Source organism: Tenrec ecaudatus, chromosome 11 (genome assembly GCF_050624435.1).
Source record: "Tenrec ecaudatus isolate mTenEca1 chromosome 11, mTenEca1.hap1, whole genome shotgun sequence".
Taxonomy (NCBI): Eukaryota; Metazoa; Chordata; class Mammalia; order Afrosoricida; family Tenrecidae; genus Tenrec; species Tenrec ecaudatus.
The window spans coordinates 89,566,658-89,589,260 of NC_134540.1; the positions used below are offsets into that span (position 1 = coordinate 89,566,658).

The 22,603-nt window shown below is 44.4% G+C and overlaps 1 non-coding gene across 1 annotated transcript; it reads left to right on the forward strand.

The window, feature by feature from the left end:
* The first annotated feature begins 858 nt into the window (after positions 1–858).
* LOC142461938 (U6 spliceosomal RNA) lies at positions 859–964 on the forward strand. The gene has a single exon (XR_012787102.1). It is a non-coding gene; the product is annotated as a U6 spliceosomal RNA (small nuclear RNA).
* The last annotated feature ends 21,639 nt before the right edge of the window (positions 965–22,603 follow it).

Here is a 22,603-nt window from a genome sequence, read left to right on the forward strand (position 1 = left end):
AGGTTTTTCAAAGAACAGACACAGACCTGAGATCAGCTCCCTGATTTCTGAACCCACATCCTGGGTCCGACTTGGTGACACATAGATTAACTTATCTCTACTGGAAGTCACTGAGAACCACTTCTCTTTCTATAAACTCAGTATGAGTAAGGGACCAATAAGCTAAATTCCATGTATGACATATTCAAATGCTTCCCTGGTTGGCCTACGCCAGTCTCCATCATCTTCAATATAATCACATAAGGAGAGAGATGAGGGGGTTAGGAAGCAAGAAAGGGCCCAATTCAATCTAGATCTCCCCACAGGCTGCAACCAGAGGGCTCTCCAGAGAGCGCGAAAGAAGCAGGGCCAGTTTGTCTCAGTGAGTTTCAGTGGCAATATAAGGCTCGCAGAGGCCTGCCCCAGCGAATTCCTCTTCTCAAGCAATCCTGACTCCCCGTGTGGAATCATTCTCTTCCTGCCCCACACTGGCCTTGCCAGCAAACTTAGATTTTTCCTCCCATAGTTTCTATTTTTTCACCCATTTAGCTTGCTGCATTCATTAGGGATAAAGACCCAGGGCGCCGACGGTACAGTTGGGGAAGTGTTGGCCGGCTAACTGCAAGGTTGCCAGCTCAAACCCACCGGTTGCTCCCCAGGTGACATCGGCTCCCAAAAAGATGGACCAGCTCAGAAAGCCTCTACAGTGTCACTAGGAGTTGGACCAGAAACCCAACACAGGGCCCCTGGGGGCTGGACTCAATCAATGGCGGTGGAATGTGCTCAGAGCAGTCCACTATGAATGAAAGACATGAGTGCTCCAACCCCCAGCCACCTTGTGGAAGAAGGCTGACCGTGTGCTTCATAAATACTGCTACTGTGCTCGCTTCGGCAGCACGTATGCTAAAATTGGAACGATACAGAGAAGATTAGCACGGCCCCTGCGCAAAAAAATTGATGTCCCCATTAAAGTAAGCAAATCCTATTCCCAAATGAGCTTACACGCTAAGGCAGAGGGGTGAGGTTTCCAACGCCCCTTTCTTATGTGTGGGGGACACAATTCACACCAAAGCTGCGAACTCAGTCCAGTCAGCCACCCCGGCCCCCACGCCGGCCACTGCCACCCACTGCCGTGATGAACAGTTCTCCTTCCACAGCCAGGCACCCCTGACAAGGAGAGGTCGCTGAGGTCCTGGAAAGCCCTGTCTAGGCAGCTACTAGAAAAAACGGCTAATGCGAGCGGAGCTGAGAGCCGTGCCCTCTCTATTCTGCACAGCCCTGACTTAATCGCATGGCTTTTGCCGCCGCAGGAGAACTCAACAGAGGGCTGTCATTATATCACATTACAGCGGTGATTTCCTCAACAGATTCCCATGACAGGCCTGCAGTGTTACTTCTTTCATGTTTTCTGAACGGAGTAAGAGTTGTGTTCTTAAGAGGTGCCCATAGGGCAAACTTCCACAAGCCGGGTCCTCCCATGCACCACAGGCAATGTGAGCAGCTCGTGGTTCCAAACTAGCCCCCATCCACTTTGACAGCCTGCAGTTTGGCCTTTCTGCTGGGGGAAAGGGCTCTTGGTCTCAGACAAGGAAGCCCGGGCACTCCGTCTCCTGCCATCTAGAATGCATTGAACACAATGAAGGAGACAATGTCTGTCAGGCTGCAGGTAGAGAAGAGTCTTGGGCTTCATCTGCAGCTCCTCTTACACGTGCACATGGGAGTTGTGTTGCTCAGACCAAGGTCCCACTTGGCCTTGGCACACTCGCTGCTCTCTCACTTGTGTGCCTTAAGCGATTGTCTCTGCCATTCTGAGCCTCCCTCAGCCCCACACCCAACAGGATGTGCTATGCTGATGGGTTAGAGAAGGCAGGTGAAGCTGTTTTCTGGGTTCTGAGAGCTCACACAATATATTGAAATCTACCTGATGCACCAGGAAGATGGCTCTGTGAAGATGGATGCAAAGATGGGAACACCCCATTTAGAAGCGGAGACACGCCAAGGATTGCTATGATCATCAGAAGCTGGCAGATCGTCGGAGCAATTTCTGACTCCCAGGCCTTAAAGGGAATCAGCAGACTGGGACCCTGATTTCCAACATCTAACCTCCAGTACTAAAAGATAATATTTTTGTTTGACAAGCAAAATGAGATCCATGTATTAGCCATATATGTGCCCCCTTACAGCTAGAGAGAGCCCTGCCTGGTGGCATAGTAGGTACATGTTGGGCTGCTAACCACAAGGTTGCAGTTCAAAACTACCAACCGCTCCGAGGGAGAAGGACGAGGCTTTCCACCCCCGTAAAGAGTTACAGTGTCGGAAACTCACCGTGGCAGTTCTGCCCTGTCTGGTAGCATCTCCTTGAGTCTTCATCGACTCCAGGGCAGTGAGGTGTTTTTAGCTTGCCCATTCCAAAGAAAGCTGATCCGGCAGAGAGTAGAAATTCTTCCACAATACTTTGGTTTAATATCACCCACCAGCAAAGTCTTACTGGAGATCATTTTAAAACGATTGCAGCAGTAACTTGACAGAATGACCAAAAAGATTCTGCCCCACTACTGCACGCCGGCTGTCTGCTCCTCAAACCAAAGCAATGCTTGAGAGGAGGGTGCGGGACTGCATAGTGTTCCGTTCTGTTGCTATGAGTCAGAACCCGCTCCGTGACACTTAACAAAAACACTTATATTGTATGTAATACACACACACATGGGAGTACTGTTGGATAAGCGTAGGACTACTGAACACAAGGTTTATGGTTCAAACCCAGCAGTCACACTGTGGGAGAAAGATGAGGCTGTCTGCACTTATAAAGATTTAGAGCCTCAGAAATGCTTTTGCTATGCCAGACCTCTTTAAAGTGCTGAAAAGCACGGACATGACTTCAAAAACGAAGGTGTGCCTGACCCCAGCCATGATATTTACATGCATGTGAAAGTCAGACATTGAATAAGGAAGACTGAAGAAGAATCCAGTTCATTTGAATGATGGTGTTGGCAAAGGATATGGAGCGTCCCATGGACTGCCAAGAACCAACACATCCGTGTTGGGAGAAGTACAGCTCCTTAGAGGCAACAGTGGTGACACGTGGTCTCGAGCACCTGAGACATGCTATCAGGAGAAACTAGCCCCTGGAAAAGGACTTCGTGCTTGGTAAAGTAGCGGGCAGCAAGAAAGAGGAAGATCCTTGACAAGATGGGGACAACGCGGCAGCAACAATGGGCTGAAACATAGAACACTTGTGAGGACGGTGTAGGACCCGCAGTGTTCACTTCTCTTGTACACGAAGTTGCTATCAGTCTAAGCCAACTCCAGTGCACCTGGCAACCACTTCAGTGAGAATCAAGGGTTCCGCACACACATTGAATAAGGAAGACTGAAGGAGAATTGATGCATTTGAATGGTGGAGCTGGAGAAGAATATGGAAAATACCAAGGACTGCCGAAAGACTCAACAAATCTGTCTGGGGGGAAAATACAGGCAGGATTCTCCTTAGAAGCAAGGATGGTGAGATAAAATGTGTGTGTGTGTGTGTGTGTGTGTGTGTGTGTGTGTGTGTGAGAGAGAGAGAGAGAGAGAGAGAGAGAGAGAGAGAGAGAGAGAGAGAGAGAGAGAGAGAGTGATATTTTTATTTGGTGACATAAAGTCAATTATCAAGGCATAGTGGCCCCACGTAACAGAGTAGAGTTGCCCCGTGGTGATTTTTAGGCTGTCATCTTTACAGAGGCATGTTGCCATGTCTTTTATAGAGCTATTTGGTGGATTCAAACCACCGATCATTTAGTTGGGAGCCAAGTACTTAATCATTGTGCTACCAGGACTTCTTTAGATATATATTAGTGTGTACACACGTGTATACATCCTAACACATATATGAGTAAGTTAAAAAAGTATTACTATAATATCACAGAAATCTTTATTATAAATTTGAAGCTATTATTTCACAACGTATCCTCCATCTAGGTGTATATACTTCTAAAGATGGTGTTTCCATCTCTCGAATACTTCCCCAAAGGATTCTGGCTCCTTTAGCACCTCGAAAGAGAAATGGGGGCATCCTCGCGACACTCCATTGGTCTTCCTTTGAAAAGCGATTTCCGTGTAGAGAATAAAAGAAGTGTGGAGCAGTGAAATCAGGGTGCATGAGGGAAGATTTCCTAACAACATTCTCAGGGGGCAGGGTAGGAGAAACGAGCCTAAACACACTTTTCCTGGCATTTTTCTCACCAATGAAGGTTTGCATTTTTCTTAAAATTTCTTCCTAATAAGCCCCCTTGATTGTCCTGGGTCCTTCGCTAAACATCTATCAAAATTACCCTCTTAAAAATCACCAAGACAGTCACCATCACCTTCGGAGATGATCTTTCTGCCTTGAATTTAACTGACCCAGTAGATCCCCTTGGGATCAGTTTTCATGTGGCCTTGTGTTTATTTTGAGGCTCTTGCAGGAGGTGACTGAGAGAACTTGCCTGCAGTCCCTCACTGATCACAGACACATGTTCAAACATATTTTGTCTGGAATAGACCTGTGCCTGTAGCAACTGCAACCCTTAGAGCAACAACGTTTGGTTTGTCTGCATAGTAACAGGAACATTGATGCTTGTTTTTGTTTTCTTCATTGACTCTCCACTCCGCTACTTCCACTAGAAATGACAATTAAGAATATTTTCACCAAGTGACTACCTTCCTTCCACTTCCTTCTCCCAGGTTTGGAGTGTCGACACACCACAGGGTCAGAGCCCCGATTTACTCAGACCACTACTCCATTTCAGGGTCTTTAGAAGAAAGGGGGTAAAAACACCATCACCTTGTGTTTTGCTCAGATCTTTCATTAGGAAAAATGTCTTTAAAGTAAAAACAGTTCTTATTCACCTGGGTAAGCCAAAAAAAAAAAGAAAGAAAGAAGAAAGAAAAGAAATAATCCATTTGAAATGCAGCCCTGGCTGGGTGAATATGAACTTTAATTCATTAATTCGTGTTATCCAAACACAAGCTCACTCCAGCATGCCCATTCTGACTCATAGTGACCCTACAGGAGAGGGAAGTACTGCCCCTGTGTGTTTCATAGAGAGGAATTCTTTATGGGAGTAGAACGCTTCACCTTTCTCTCATGGTTTCAAACCGCTGACCTTGCAGTTATCAGTGTAACAGGTAAGAACAACTAAAGCTCCCTGGTGTTGGGTGCCCCCTCACAGGACGCCCACATGCCCCATGGGGTTGTCTAGATTACTAAACAGATTACTAAACCTTCCTCCCCCCAATGGGTTCAAGCCACTGGCCTTTGGGTTTACTGGCCTGAATTGTAGCCACGGTGCTGCCTGGGCTCCTTGTCCACAAAAGGGAAGCTACGAAGGATCAAACAGAGGAATCCCACCTGACTGGGGTGGAGGGTGTGTGCCATGAATTTGTATTCCGTGATTCATCAAACTGATCCTTATTGCACAATTAATGGAATAGTGTTGAAGGTTTTGAGGCAAAGGAGATATTTCGGCGTTCAAAAAAAGATGTGTCCGGCTGCTGTGTGGGCGTGGGTTAAGAAAGCCAATAGACAAATGGAGAAATACTTTCTGGTCTATTGTCATAATCCAGGCAAGAGAGGGTATTAGCTACACCCAGGGTCTGAGGGCAGAGGGAAGCAGGTAAATTCCAGAGTCCCTTGTGTAACAAATTTAGAGGAAAAGCAAGTCAGATGTGCAGTTTTCTAATATTGGGAACAAATATGTTGATATTTGAGATTATTCTAAAATGTAACTGTAAAACTATAAAATTTTACAAATGGAACATAATCCAGCCGTGGTTTTCAACTCACTTGACCAAAGGTTCCCTTTTCATGATAAATATTCCGTAACAGCCTCACTTCCTATCCTGGCACTAAAGTGACAGCTTACATGATTTTCCTGCACACATAGCTCTAAATACATATATATTAAGAGAAATAAGACCTAAAATGAATTTATAACTAAATAATTTTTACTAAACATGCACTCAGTTTTAAATGCAAATATTACAAGAAATAAGAAATGAAATTCTTTTATCATAAAATAATTTGTACTCAATCCATAGACCAGACATAATGAAGGGGTCCGGTGAACCACCATGAATCTACTTGATACCCACACACTCACACAGTTGGGTTGAAAGGAGGTTCATTATTTTATGTAACAATAAACAACTGCCAAGTTCCTGACAAAACCAAGCACAGTTTCTCCTATATTTCCAATGTAGTTGCCTTCTTATTAAAAAAAAAAAAAGTCGGTGCAAGAATGTTTTGTAGGTATATGTAAAACGTGAGTGACTTCTAAGCTCAGATGATGATAAACTATTTTTCGCACTTGTGTGAAAGTCCTGAAGGCTATGTAAAACTTACCAAGGATGCCGAACAAATCTGTTTTTCAGTTCTATTCCACGTGTTTTCCAAGGTCTAACTTTTCTAAACTCAACCCACTAAATTCCAGGGGAGCTGGTCCCTTGCCTCACTGAGACAAGCAGAAGTGCCTCCTCATTAAGAACTGCTGGTATACCCAAGCCTTTCATTGACACCCAAGGAAACTGAAGTCCAGATTAGTGAAACAACTTGCCGAGGAACACCCAGCTACTCAAGGCAGCATTGAAACTACAACCTCTATCTCTGCCTTCCCACGTAGGACCCTTCCCTTTACCTTTCCAGCCCCCTCTGTGATGCTGTCTTCCATGAATACATGGGAAGAGGAGAGGGTTCTCAATGGTGGAGGAGAAAACTGTTATCAATTACTAGGCTCTATCACTGTTGAACATGAGCCTAGAAATTCCAGTAACCAGTTACATTTGGATCAGCTTCTGCCCAATCTGACCTCACCTGTGCCACAGTAGAACCTTCAGAGAATTATCACGAGCCTTTCTTTTGCGGCAACTCTGGGAATCCAGTGGATGTCACCCAACAGTTTGAGTTTCAAGATCGCCCCCCCCCCCAAGATATTGCATTGTCGCTTCTCATTGCACAAGTAAAATACGATCACTGGAAAGACCATTTGAAGATGCAACTATACAGAGAAGAAAAATAACCCACAGCAAAGCATTAACATGTTGATACATTGTCTTTGAATATCTCCGCTATACATCTGAATGCATCTATATACTTATATACAGATACATATGCATTTTATAGGATCTGATTGTTCATTTTTGAAGGATAAATTATATCCAAGTGTTCGCATTGGTGCATGAATTGCTTTAGTCATTTGAGAGCGATGTAGATATATTTGCTTATCATTAAATATGCTTTTCACCTTCCTCATTTCCAATAGCCACAGAGAATTCAACTGTATGGATATGTGGGGGTTACTTAACCAAGGATGTGCTGAGTTTTCAAAGGAATATGTTTTTCTGCTCTCTGCCTGTGTCTCTTACATTAAAAATCCCCTTTCAAGGTGAAAAACAAAAGCAAAACCAGGTCCGTGGCCGCAGACCACTCTTCTCAAGGTCTCATCCTCCCTCTGGGAGGGAGGGGCCAGAGATTTGTGGCTTCCCTGGCACTTGGCCAGCTTTGGACTTTGGGTCTACCAGCTGGAGGGCAGTCCAGAGAGTGGGGGGGAAGCAAGCTCGTCTTCCAGGAAGAACCCAGGACCTCCCGTGGCTTGACAGACCTGTCCAGGTAAGTCAGTGTACACAGCTAGCGACAGTCTACACCTGGGTTATTCCTTAATTGATAATGTAATTATCAGGAGAGGCATATGGCTTCACACACAGCATTTTCAACCATTTATCACAATGTTGATCTTTATTTTAAATATAAATCAGGCAATCATTTATGTCTTTTATGCTCTTTGTATTTATTCAAGAATATTTAACTGTAGACAAAAGGTGACTTATTCATTATTCATCCCGAACAAGGCAAGTATGGCAATTTGAAAAGGCTGACATTTGAGCTTTTTGCCAACACTAGCAAAATTATATCCTTCCTATTGTAAATCAATGAAGTAGAATCATTGTGCACAAAAGAATTAAATTGCCTTGTCACTTTCATAAGGCCACCTTATATACAACCTTCAACCACCGCCATTGTGAGGAGAAAGGGTGCGTCCTCAGCCTCAGCTGCCTCAGATCTCAGCTGGCTTCCCAATTAAATGAACATCCGCTAAGTCTTTCAAGCCGCTCTTTCTCCTTCCTGGGAGACAGTGTCAGAATGTCACAGGCATAACTTGCTATCAGGGGCATGCACACATCAGGGTGAATTAACTTCCCAGCCAAGGCTGGGCTTTTGGCATCTTTTAAAAACTTGTTTCTCGGGTCTCTTTTTCTACTTGTACCCCTCTCCGTATCATTCATTCTCATCACTTGCCTTATTCCACTGCCACTTAACACACACATCAACTCAGGTACACTCACTCACCCACTCACCCCCACCCCACACACACACCCTCAGGAAACAATTCTATTCATTCAGGAGGGTTTGGGGGAGGAGAGGTTGTTGCTTTCATATAAAAAGAATAAAAATTTCCACGCGGGATGCATTATTTTTGTAACAACAAATGACAATCTCTCAAATGTTAACATCTTAGGAAGAGACTCCAAAAGAAAATCCGGTAAAAGTTGGGGAATCAAAAGAGGGTGGGAAACCATTTGAAAACAGCTGCCAGCCAAACACAGCAGGCTGAAACGTCCCCTTTGTGTCTCTGCTCCTCTATGCTAAACTAACCGCATGGGAGAAGAGACCACAAAGACAAATGCCGTGGAAAAGGCATTGATGACAGACAGTGGCATCAATGTATTGGGGGACAATAGAAAGCAGATCAGGAATGGCGAATGGCATCGATAAAATAGATGCCAGTGAGCTTTAAGTACCTCCAGGGTTCAGAAAGGCAGAGAGAAGCCAGCCAAGGCACCCGGAACAAGAGAATAGGGGCTGGAAATACTTGCGCCTGCAAGAGAGAGATAAATAGGAGTGAAAGCAAGGATCTGATACATTCTGATCAAATACATTTATACCCCACCCCCTTCCTCTAGTGTCCACAGGCATTAAACTGCTCTCTCTCCACTCTAGCCAAAGAGCACACATTTAGTCAGTATCTATTGCTAGCGAAAGAGTCCTGGGTTTGTAGTTCAAACCCCCCAGCCGCTCTGCAGGGAAGATGACACGTTCTGCCCCCGTGCAGACATGGGGCCTTGAAACCCAGGGGCAGTTGCACTCCGCCCATAGGGTTGCTCGAATTTGGGATTGACTCAGTGGCAGTTGAGTTTGTTGCCATCAGGTCTATGTGAACTCAAAGCAACACTCGGGATAGCATTGAAATGCCCCTTAAGGCTTCCAGATCTGTAACATTTAGACAAACGGACTGCCACATCTTTCTCCTGAACAGCAGCTGGGGTCTTGGTTAGAATGTGGACTGGCTGCTGAGTGCTTGACCTCGGCATTGCAAGGGTTCCTGTTTAGTGTCCCAAAACTAAACACGCTGTCATCGAGTCAGTACTGACTCATAGCGACCCCCTGGGCGCTTCCCGAAGTGAGACTGAAACTGTTTACAGGAGGAGAAAGCCTGGTCTGCCTTCCTCGAAGCTGCTGGGGGTTTTGAACTGCCAACTATATGGATCAAAGTCCAAGCACAACCACTACCCCACCAGGGCTCCTATTTAGTGTCTAGAGTGGTTAAATCAATACATCTCAGGATAGGACCCACCACTCGGTTTGGAACTGAGAGGCCATCCTGGAGACTGACTGACACGGAGCTACTTCAGTACAAAATTGGATAAAACCACATATATGTCTCCATCATAACCTGAAGACAGAACATGTGCTAAAGTTCAAAAGCCAAATCAGGAACTCCATACACAGCAGGGAAAAAGAAGGAAGGACAAAGGAGGGTAGATCATGCACTAAACACGACCCCACCTCAAGCAGTGAATGTTGGGGTTAAATCTGATACACTGTGTGTTCGTCTGGGTACTTTAGAGAAACAAATCCATAGAAACTCATGTATAAGAGAGAGTTTTATATACAGGGTAAGTGCACATCAAGAAAATATTCCAACCCAGTGCTGTCCAAGTCCACGAGTCCAACATTAACCCATATGACCAACACCAATCCACAAAGTCCTCCTCCATCTCACAAAACACACACAATGATGCCGACTGCAGGAGGAAACCTAAGTCAGTGAATGTGTAAGCATCTCAGTGCTGGCAGGGGTCTCCACACGGCTACTCCAGCACCCAGGGCTGTATCAGGGTAGGTCCATGGGGCTTCTCCTTGGGGATGTCTCGCAGGAAGGGAGCCTTGCCAGCTAAAGCAGGGAACTGGCTAAGGCAGCTGCACCCTGGTCTGACCATCACAAAGCAAGACCTGAGAATTAGAAAGGTGAGGCTCACTGAGCCATTTATCCCCCCACCCTTCAATTAATCCCACATGTGTTTATCAGTCAGGTAGGCACAATAAACTACCTACCTCACACTGGATCCAAGAGAGGGCTGCTGGGGGTGAGAGGGGATTTAAGGGACTATTGACAGGGTCTAGACATAATGACACTCTAGTAACAATGAACATATTTAGTCCCCAGGTCTTGGTTTCTAAATATTCTTCAGTAAATGGCATAAGAGTTCCTTAAAGAAATGTAAATGGCCTAAGAGCTCCTAAAAGAAATGACTGGTGCTAGCTTAGGAAAGGGATGATACAAGAGGTACCTAGAATAGCTTGTACCAGGGAATAAGAAAGAACTTTAAAAACAAGATGGGGGCACTTCAAAGAAACCTAAGAGCCAACCTAAACATATTCAGAAAGGCAATTTGAACATAATACATAATGAAAGTATTATAGCCAAATAAACATCCATGAGTGCGTAGAAGGCCTAAACCAACCCCCCTGCCATTGAATTGACTCCAGCTCGTAGCAGCCCTCCATCGAGCCTCCATAGAGCTTCCAAAAGGATGAGCTGCAGGAGCAGTCTCTCCTCTCCCACAGAGCCACTAGGGGGTGTGATCTAAGACGTTGTGATTAGTAGTATAATTCCTAACCCATCACACCAGCAAGACTTCATGAAACAATACAGACTGGCATACATAAAAGACTGATTAAGTAAACCAATATGGGAGAGGAGATCAATCTTCCTTACAGAAAAAAAATCCAATTCATTCTTGTAGACAGAATGAAAGAACTGAAAAACCACCACAACTTTACAGAGAGAATCCTGGCAAGCATCACCTTTACCAAGTCTTCAATGTCCATATCAGTGTTACTACATCTTTGACGCCATGCACCTTGATATGTTGTCATGAGAAGGGCCCATTGCTTCTGTGGAAATTTTATCACAGTCCGCACCTTTGATATGAGTACAACCATTAGAAACCCTCAAACAGTTCCAAGTTGAGGAATGTTCTAGAAAGCATCTGTGGCAGTTACATAGTGTCCTGTCAACTTGAGCAAAGGGGTGGAGTCTAGCCTGTCGATCAGGTCATAGTCAATGATGCCACTGTGTGGTCATGGTGTTCTCCTGAGGAGTCTGGGAACTCCTGTCTTCCTCCCTGGAGGCAGGACACATACTCTCACTGCTTCACATTCTGTTGACAAGCCACATGAACTATGCTGATGGAGCCGGAGCCATGGAGCTGGAGGAGCCACGTGGAGAGCTGTGCCAGCACAGAGATGCTTCCGTAAGACTTTTCATCCACCGGCCTGTGATCTTCCTGCTTTCAGCATCATTGTGTGTGCTGTATGAGTCTGTAGAAGACTTTATGGACTAACCTCAAACATATGGGCTAATGTCTGAGTTATGGGCTAATATCGAACTTATGGACTTGCTATGGACTGGTCCTAGATGGTTCTTAATATACTATTACTCTTGTATGTAAAACTCTCTTGCACACATGAGTGTCTCTGGATTTGTTTCTCTAGTCAACACAAACTAACACAGCATCTGATCCCTATTCTTTAAAAGTGCCAAGGAAATGAGAAATAAGGGGAAAAGGAGACGCTGTTACATTTCAGGAACACTAAGGAGGCAGGAAGGAGCCCTCATGGTGCAGTGGATTGTGCCGGCAGATAACCAAAAGACGGGTGGCACAAACCCACCAGCTGATCCACGGGAGAAAGATGAAGCAACCTGCATGTGGAAGAGATCACACCGCAGAAGTCATGTAGAACAGCTCAGCACTGTCCTGTAGGATGCCAGGAGTTGAAATGGATGGCAGTGGGATTGGTTTTTAGGTAGGAGACATAATGATACAATTCATGGAATATGCTGGATTGGGGCCTCAAAACAACAAGAAAAAATCATATTAGTGGAAAAGTTGCGGGAATCCTTACAAACTCTAAAAATAATCCTATTGTACAACTGTTCACTTTAATCTTGATAAATGTGCCGTCGTTATATAAGATGTCACCTTTAGAAGAAACTGAATTAAATTACACATGAGAAAACCCTGTGCTGTCTTTACCATTCTTCTTGAAGCCTTTTTTATTACTTTAAAAGAATTTCAAAGAGGAGGTTGCAGAAAAATATGTAGAAATGGAGGTGACGTTCTTGGAGACTCTGTATCTGGCATAAAAGAATGATGGCATCACCACAGCAGTGGTCTCAACCTGCCTCATGCCACGCCCCTTTCATACAGCTCCTCTTGTGGTGGTGGCTCTCCAACCATAACATTATTTTCATTGCTACTTCACCACAGTAATGTTGCCACGGTAATGAATCGGGCAACCCCTGTGAAAGGGTCATTCGACCCCAAAAGGGGTCTCAACCCACAGGTTGAGAACCACTGAGCTACAGGCTGGTAGGGGAGTGAGGAAAGAAAGCAAGGGGACAAATTAAACCTAAAGCAAAAAAGGAGCAATCACATCCTGAAGGAGGCATGATAATTAATTCAAGAACACCTTATTAACGAGTAAACTTTTCTTCAACTAAAGAAAATGTCTGATGCCTACCTACATGAGCATCCTTGCTAGTCAGCACACTATGCGGGCTATGGTTGTTGGGAGTCCGTCAGTAGCTTCTAATTGTCAGCAACCCCAGGAGAGTCACCCATGTGTTTCCTAGCCTGTAATCTGGACAGTAGGGATTTCCAGGTCTTTCTCCCTCAGAATCATGGAATAGAAATGAATAGAAAACAGACGACATTTCAGCTGATGAAAAGCATATAGCATGGGCAAATGGTATGCAGCATTTATATATATATATATATATATATATATATATATGAACATTTATAGATTTAAAAAGCAAAGAAAAATAATTATTTAGGTCAAAAATCCAAATACTTTTTAAAAAAATCCAAATTCTTTGTTAAAACCAGTGTAACTGAGCCCTGGTGGTGTAGTGATTACAAGATGGGCGACTAACTGCAAGGTAAGCAGTCCAGAACGACAGCCTCTCCTCAAAGAAAGATGAGACTTTCTACTCCCATAAAGAGTTGCCGTCTTTGGGAACCCACAGGAGCAGTTTTACCATCCCCTACAGGGTCACTCTGAGTCGAATCAACTTGATGGCAATGAGTTTGGTTTTTGTGGTTATAAATGGGCATCCAAGCCACTAAAGATAACATCACAAAGAAATCTATAGATACTTATTTCAAATATTTATGTAAAAATCCCAAATAAAACATAATGAACACAACCCAAGGATCACAGGGACTATAATCAAAGAAAACCCTTTATTATCCGGTTGATTCTGGCCCATGGCGACACCATGTGTTACAGAGTAGAGTTATTCCACAGGGTTGTTTCGTATTTTTATAAGCAGTTTGTCAACCCATTCTGTGATGCCATTAGATGGGCTTGTTTCACTAACCTTTGAATTGGTAGTTGAGCATAAATGGGTTGTGCCACCCATGAACCTTCTAAGCAAAGTAGATGTGCCAAAACTCAGTCCATAATCGGTGTGTTATTCTGGGTACTTTAGAGAAACAAATCCACAGAAACTCATATGCATGAGAGAGTTTTATATAAAGGGTAAGTGCACATCAAAAAAACATTCCACCCCGATGCTGCCCAAGCCCACAAATCCAACATTAACCCATATGACCGACACCAATCCACAAAGTCCTCCTCCATCTCACAAAACACCCACAATGAGACCAAGTGCAGGAGGAAAGCCGAGTCAGTGAATGTGTAAAAATCTCAGCGCTGGCAGGGTCTCCACATGGCTGCTTAAGCACCCAGGGCTGCATCAGGGTAGGTCCCTGTGACTTCTCCTCAGGAATGTCTCACAAGAAGTGAGCTTTGCCAGCTGAAGCAGGAAACTGGCTAAGGCAGCTACACCCTGGTCTGACCATCACAAAGCCAGAGACCCGAGAATAAGAAAGGCGAGGTTCACTGAGCCATTTATCCCTCCGCCCTACAATGCACCAACCCCACATGTGTTTATAGGCCGGGTTGGTACAATAAAATTTAACTATCTCAATCAGTTAAATTACAAAATAAGAACGATAGATAGTTATTGATAGCTGGGTGACATGCATTTCTAATTAATTTGATATAGGAAAAAGTTAAATCCCACTCATACACTCTTTCATTCTTGTAGTGTGTGGTAGTTTTATAATTTGTCAATTTGAGAGAATTAAGAATGAAGGAGTTTAGCCTGTCAATCAAGTTGCAGCTGACCTCATTCGAAGGCGCTAAGGAGATAAATAGCTCGCTGGAGGCAGGACCCAGGCTCCCTCCCTGGGAGACATTGTGGCTCACAAGACACATGGAGCTACCCTAGTGCCCTGAGATGGAGGAGCCACTGGGAGACTCCTGCCAGCACTGAGATGCTTACAACACCACTGGATCCAAAGACTTATCCAGGGACTTCTCTCTGCTGTCAACCTGGCCAAAGTATGTAAGATGCTGTCTCACCATCCTTGCATCTAAGGAGCACACTCTGGCCATACTTCTTCCGAGACAAATTTGTCTGTTTAGCAGTCCACAGTACTGTCAGTATTCTTCTCCAGCACCACAATTCAAATGCATTGAGTCTTCTTCAGTCTTCCTTAGTCAACGTCCAACTTTCACATGCATATGAGGCAATTGAAAATACCAAGGCTTGGGTCAGGCACACCTTCGTCCTCAAAGTAACATCTTTGCTTTTCATTACTCTAAAAAGGTCTTGTGCAGCAGAGTTACCCAAGGCAGCGTGTCTTTTGATCTTGCGGCTGCTGCTTTCACGAGCACGAAATTTAGATCCAAGCGAAACAGAATCCTTAACACTTCAGCATTCTCTCCACTGAGCGTGATGTTATCAATAGTTCAGTTGTGTTGGCCCTCGTCACAATGAGTTATAATCCATACTGAAGGCTGTGTGTCTTTGTCTTCAACCATTCTTCAATTCCTCTTCACGTTGAGCAAACAATATATCATCTGCATATCACAGATTGATAATAAGGCGTCCTCCAATCCGGATGCTGCATTCTTCTTCATAGAATCCAGCTTCTCTGATGATTTTCACAGTATACAGATTGAATAAGTATGGTGAAGTGATACAACCCTGACACGCATCTTTTCTGATTTTAAACCATGCAGTATGCCTGTGATCTGTTGACAACTGCCTCTTGATCCACGTCCAAGTTCCACATGCACACAATGAAGTGCTCTGGCATTCCCATTCTTCTCAAGGTTATCCATAATTGTTACATTCCATGCAGTCAAATGCCTTTCACAGTCAGTGAAAGATAAGATAACAACTGCCTGGTATTCTTGTTTTCAGTCAAGATCTTTCTAATAGAAGCAATAAAATCTCTTGTTCACATCCACTTCTGAATCCAGCCTAAACCCCTGGCAGCTCCCTTTCAATGTATTGTTGGATGATTGGAGCAAAATCTTACTAGTGTGCAATATCAGTGATGTTGTTCTCAAGCTTGAGCATTCTGTTGGGTTACCTTTGGAACGGCACAAATATGGATCACTTCCAGTCATTGGCAATGTGCTATCTTCCAAATGTCCTAGTATAGAGGAGTGCTTCAACGGCTTGTTGATACATTTCAATTGGTATTCCATAAATTCCTGGAGCCTTATTTTTGGCTAATGCTTTCAGCACATATTGAACTTCTTCCTTCAGCGGCATTGGCTCTTGTTAAGGTACTACCTCCTGAAATGAAGTTCTTTTTAGTACAATGACTGTGCATTCTTTCCATCTTCTTTGGATGCTTTCTGTATCATTTAATATTTTTCCCATACAATCTTTCAAGATTGAAATTCGAGGCTTGAATTTTTTCTTGAGTTCTTTCAGTTTAAGAAGTGCTGGGTGTGTTTTTCCTTTTTGGTTTTCGAACTCTAGAGCTGTTCATGTTTCATTATAAGATTTTACTTTATCTTCTCAAGCTGCCTGAGTTAGTTAGTTAATTGTGCTAAACCTGGTCAATAAACAAATGTGGGGTCAACTGAAAGGCGGAGGAATAAATGGCTTGGTGAACCTCCCCTTTCTAGTTCTCGGGTCTCTTGCTTTCTGGTGGTCGGACCAGGGTGCAGCTGCCTAAGCAGTTCCCTGCTTCAGCTGGCAAGGTTGACTTCCTGCAAGACAGCCCCAAGGAGAAGCCACATGGACCTACTCCAATGCAGCCCTGGGTGCTGGAGCACTTGTGTGGAGACCCCTGCCAGCAATGAGATGCTTACACATTCACTGACTCGTCTTTCCTCCTGCAGTCAGCGTCATTGCGTCTGCTTTGTAAGATGGAGGAGGACTTTGTGGATTGGTGGTGGACATATGAGTTAATGGGTTAATGTTGGACTTGGGGGCTTGGGCAGCACTGGGTTGGGATGTTTTCTTGATGCACACTTAACCTTTACATAAAATCCCCTCTTATACATGAGTTTCTGTATATTTGTTTCTCCAAAATACTCAGACTAATACACTGCCCTTTGAAATTTTATGTTTAGCTCTTTGACTTCACCATTGCTACCATTTGTCTTAGTTACTCTATGATTAAATGCAAGTTTCAGCGTTTCTTCTGACATCCACTTTGATCTGTTCTTTCCTTCCTGTCTTTTTAATGACCTGCTACTTTTTTAAGAATGATGTTCTTGATGTCGTCCCACAGCTCATCAGGTCTGCCATCGTTAGTGTTCAATGCAGCAAATCTGTTCTTAAGATGCTCTCTAAATTCCGGTGAGATATTCTCAAGGTCATATTTTGGCTCTTGTGACTTTGTTTCCACCTGCTCAGCTTCATCCTGAATTCACACATGAATGACAGATGGTCTGCTCCATAGTCAGCTCCTGGCCTGTTTATGCATGCTAATATTGAGCTTCTCCACTGTGTCTTCTGACAGATGCAGTCCGTTTGATTTCTGTGTATTCCATCTGAAGAAGTCCATGAGGATAGTCGCCGTTTCTGTTGTTGTAAAAAGGCCTGTGCTATTGATCTTACTTTTTGTTTTTTTACCAATAGTTTTATTTGCATACAATTTACATAGCATACAATTTGATAGTTCAATCATATCAAGAAGAGGTGTCCAATCGTCACCACAATCAATTTCAGGACATTTTCTTCATTCCTGTTCTCATCATTATTAACTCCCCATTTCCCACCAACCTCCCCTGCCAGGTCCCCAAGCAACTATGAACCCAGTTACAGATTCCCACCAACCTCCCCTGCCAGGTCCCCAAGCAACTATGAACCCAGTTACAGATTCCCACCAACCTCCCCTGCCAGGTCCCCAAGCAACTATGAACCCAGTTACAGATTCCCACCAACCTCCCCTGCCAGGTCCCCAAGCAACTATGAACCCAGTTACAGATTCCCACCAACCTCCCCTGCCATGTCCCCAAGCAACTATGAACCCAGTTACAGATTCCCACCAACCTCCCCTGCCAGGTCCCCAAGCAACTATGAACCCAGTTACAGATTCCCACCAACCTCCCCTGCCAGGTCCCCAAGCAACTATGAACCCAGTTACAGATTCCCACCAACCTCCCCTGCCAGGTCCCCAAGCAACTATGAACCCAGTTACAGATTCCCACCAACCTCCCCTGCCAGGTCCCCAAGCAACTATGAACCCAGTTACAGATTCCCACCAACCTCCCCTGCCAGGTCCCCAAGCAACTATGAACCCAGTTACAGATTCCCACCAACCTCCCCTGCCAGGTCCCCAAGCAACTATGAACCCAGTTACAGATTCCCACCAACCTCCCCTGCCAGGTCCCCAAGCAACTATGAACCCAGTTACAGATTCCCACCAACCTCCCCTGCCATGTCCCCAAGCAACTATGAACCCAGTTACAGATTCCCACCAACCTCCCCTGCCATGTCCCCAAGCAACTATGAACCCAGTTACAGATTCCCACCAACCTCCCCTGCCAGGTCCCCAAGCAACTATGAACCCAGTTACAGATTCCCACCAACCTCCCCTGCCAGGTCCCCAAGCAACTATGAACCCAGTTACAGATTCCCACCAACCTCCCCTGCCAGGTCCCCAAGCAACTATGAACCCAGTTACAGATTCCCACCAACCTCCCCTGCCAGGTCCCCAAGCAACTATGAACCCAGTTACAGATTCCCACCAACCTCCCCTGCCAGGTCCCCAAGCAACTATGAACCCAGTTACAGATTCCCACCAACCTCCCCTGCCAGGTCCCCAAGCAACTATGAACCCAGTTACAGATTCCCACCAACCTCCCCTGCCAGGTCCCCAAGCAACTATGAACCCAGTTACAGATTCCCACCAACCTCCCCTGCCAGGTCCCCAAGCAACTATGAACCCAGTTACAGATTCCCACCAACCTCCCCTGCCAGGTCCCCAAGCAACTATGAACCCAGTTACAGATTCCCACCAACCTCCCCTGCCAGGTCCCCAAGCAACTATGAACCCAGTTACAGATTCCCACCAACCTCCCCTGCCAGGTCCCCAAGCAACTATGAACCCAGTTACAGATTCCCACCAACCTCCCCTGCCAGGTCCCCAAGCAACTATGAACCCAGTTACAGATTCCCACCAACCTCCCCTGCCAGGTCCCCAAGCAACTATGAACCCAGTTACAGATTCCCACCAACCTCCCCTGCCAGGTCCCCAAGCAACTATGAACCCAGTTACAGATTCCCACCAACCTCCCCTGCCAGGTCCCCAAGCAACTATGAACCCAGTTACAGATTCCCACCAACCTCCCCTGCCAGGTCCCCAAGCAACTATGAACCCAGTTACAGATTCCCACCAACCTCCCCTGCCAGGTCCCCAAGCAACTATGAACCCAGTTACAGATTCCCACCAACCTCCCCTGCCAGGTCCCCAAGCAACTATGAACCCAGTTACAGATTCCCACCAACCTCCCCTGCCAGGTCCCCAAGCAACTATGAACCCAGTTACAGATTTCCACCAACCTCCCCTGCCAGGTCCCCAAGCAACTATGAACCCAGTTACAGATTGATCTATCTTATATTTCATATCCAGAAAACCATTAAAAACAAACAATCCTAACAAAGTAAAATCGATAAAATTCTCAAGTGAAAAGAAAGCAGAAAATATTAAAAACTAGAACAAATGTAAATAAGGGAGATCAAATGGTAGGGTGCTAAATTTTAACCTCACTGCTTCTGCACCAAACCACTTTCCAATGCACTCTGCATGATACAAGGCTATTCAAAGCCCTTTCTCTTTTCTTTTCTTTTCTTCTTCTTCTTCTTTTTTAACGGCCTTAAAATGGGCCAAAAGGAAGAATGAATGATAAGATATTTTGACCCAACTATATTTGTCACAATTGACTTTCCAATGCTCTCTGTCTGATAACAGGGCTATTCATGTCCCTCAACTATGATTGTAGGGGACTCACTAGAGTCTAATTCCATGGGCAAATGAATTTTGTTCTTCCACTGTCATCCATAGCCTTCTGAAAGTCAGGCATTCACAATTTAAGATAAATTATTGTCATTTTATATTGGAGAACTGTGTAAGTCTGGGTAGACTAGAGAAACAAATTCATAAGCACTCATGTGCATGAGAAACAGCTTTATATACAAGAGCATTTGAATATTGAGAAAACATCCCAGTCCATAAGTCTGATATTAGCCCATATGTCTGACACCAATCTACAAATTCCTCTTCAGACTCATGCAACACAAGCAAGAATGGTGAATGCAGAAAGATCATTGGCCAGTGGGTGGAAAGTCTTGTGGATCCAGTGGCGGTGGAAGCATCTCAGCACTGGCAGGGGTCTTCACATGGCTCCTTCAGCTCCATGGCTCTAGCATAGCTCCATGTATCTTCTCAACAAGAATGTCTCACAGGGAGTGTATCTGTGTCCTGCCTCAAGCAAGCTATTTATATCTCCTTAGTTCCTCCAAATGAGGTCATCAAACTGTGACCTGATTGACAGGCTAAACTCCACCCCTTCACTCAGAATAGACACATATTGACAACAAATTATGTAACTACCACAAGAACATGATTAGTCGACCCCTGGGGCATCACTGCCACTGCCATCAAGTCAATGCTGATTCATAGCGATCCTCTAACACAGGGTAGAACTGCCCCATGTGAGTCTCTGAGTCTGCAAATCTTCACAAAAATAGAGAGCCTCATCCTTCCCTTTGGGAGCTAGCTGGTGGTTTTGAACTGTTGACCTTGTGGTTAACAGCCCAATGCCTAACCCCTAAACATTGATAGTATCATTAGTTTATCCAGTGGTTTAGAATTTAAAAGACTGTTGAGAAAAAGAAAGTAAGCCAGTATAGGCCAACTATGAACTGCAATACATGAATTGTTGGCTTGTACAGACAGATTAAGCTCCTAAGTGACAGGACCCTATTTACACAAACAATGGTGTTTGGTTATAGGGCAAATCATCTGATAATATTTATTCACAGCAGCAGAGCCCATGTACCAGATTAATGAATGTCATAAGGAAGCAAGGAAGGCATTAAAATAGTAAGTATATGATAGTTGTGGGCCACCACTCATAGAGCACCCTCAAGGTAAGAGATTTGAACCAAAGTCCAACTTCCACCTGTTCTGTAGCCTTGGACTAGTAGTCATCTGCTTCTTACACTAGGTAGTTTCAACTTTGAGCTCAATGGTTACAGGTGAGTTTGAGGTAAAAGTCTTGCCAAGTTTATTTCACAACTTTGTTTCTATCACCAACTTTGTTTCTCCAACTTTGTTTCTATCACCAAGACCCTATATTCCAACTACTGTTTCTTCCTTTTGGTTGCCATCTTTCACATTTCAATAACCAATAGTTATCAATGCATCTTGATTGTACATTTGATCAGTTTCTGAAGATGGTACAATTTTTCAATTTCTTCATCGCTGGTTGAGTTAGTGTGGGTAGACTAGAGAAACAAAATTCATAGACACTCATACTTTGAGTTTTATATGAAGGGTAAGTGTACATTAAGAAAGTATCCCAACCCAGTGTTGTCCAAGCCCATAAGTCCAACATTAGTCCATATGTCCGACACCAATCTATAAAGTCCTCCTCCATCTCACAAAACACACACAATGATGCCGACTACAGGAGGAAAGCTGAATCAGTGAGCGTGTAAGCATCTCAGTGCTGTCAAGGGTTTCCACACGGCTGCTCCAGCACCCAGGACTGCATTGGTGTAGGTTCCATGTGGCTTCTTCTCAGGGATGTCTTGTGGGAAGTGAGCCTTGCCAGCTGAAGCAGGGAACTGGCTAAGGCAGCTGCACACTGGTCCGACCATCACAAAGCAAGAGACCTAAGAACTCGAAAGGTGAGTCTCACTGAGCCATTTATCTCTCTGCCCTTCAATTAATCCCACATGTGTTTATTGGCCAGCTTGGTACAATAAACTTAACTATCTCACTAGCTTTGATGGTTGGTACATAAATTTTAAAACTAGTTGTATTGATTGGATTTCCTTGAAGGCGCATAGATATAATCATATCACAAACAGCCTTGTACTTCAAGATTGGTTTTGAAATGTCCTTTTTGATAATGAATGCCATGCCGTTTCTCTTGAATTTGTCATTCTTGTTAGAGTAGACCATTTGATTTTCTGATTCAAAATGGTCAATACCAGTCTAGTCAGCTCATTGGCACCTAGGATAATGATCTTTATGGGTTTTACTTCATTTTTGATGACTTGCGATCATCCTAGATTCATACTTGGTACATTCCAAGTTCTTATTATTAGTAGATTTTGCAGCTGGTGCTCCTTACCTTGGGTTGTGACCCCCATCAGCAAATGGAGACCCCAACGGGTCCAATCCCACAGACTCTACTCCATTCACTTCACCATGGTCAACTCTACTTGGAAAACGCAGCTCCCCCTCAGTCCCATTGCAAGTGTTTTCCTACCCTGGGGGCCCGAACTCTGGCCCTATTTCTGACAAAGTTATGCTTCCATTCTTTAGGCCGTCAGTATCTGACAGTGTTTCAAAGCTATGCCTAAGGTTTTCAGTGGCTACTTCCTCTGACGAGGGCGGTTAATTCCTTCTTCATAATCTGTTCTTAGTTTGTTAGCTTTAGGGGATCCTGCTTGCATTTGAATTACCAGTGACATCGTTTCCAGCCTCACAGAAACACACAAGCCACCACAGCGCAACAAACTGACAGAAAAGTGGTGGGTTCCCCTGATATGACATTCTATACTGAGCTTTGATGATTTAAAAAGATATATTTGTGGACCCCACTAATTCTAAATTGGGAGACTTACTAATCTTTTATACTTAGTTGTTATGGTGTGAACTGTGTACCCCCATCCCTCCCCGGCAAAAAAGATACATTGAATCCTAGCTC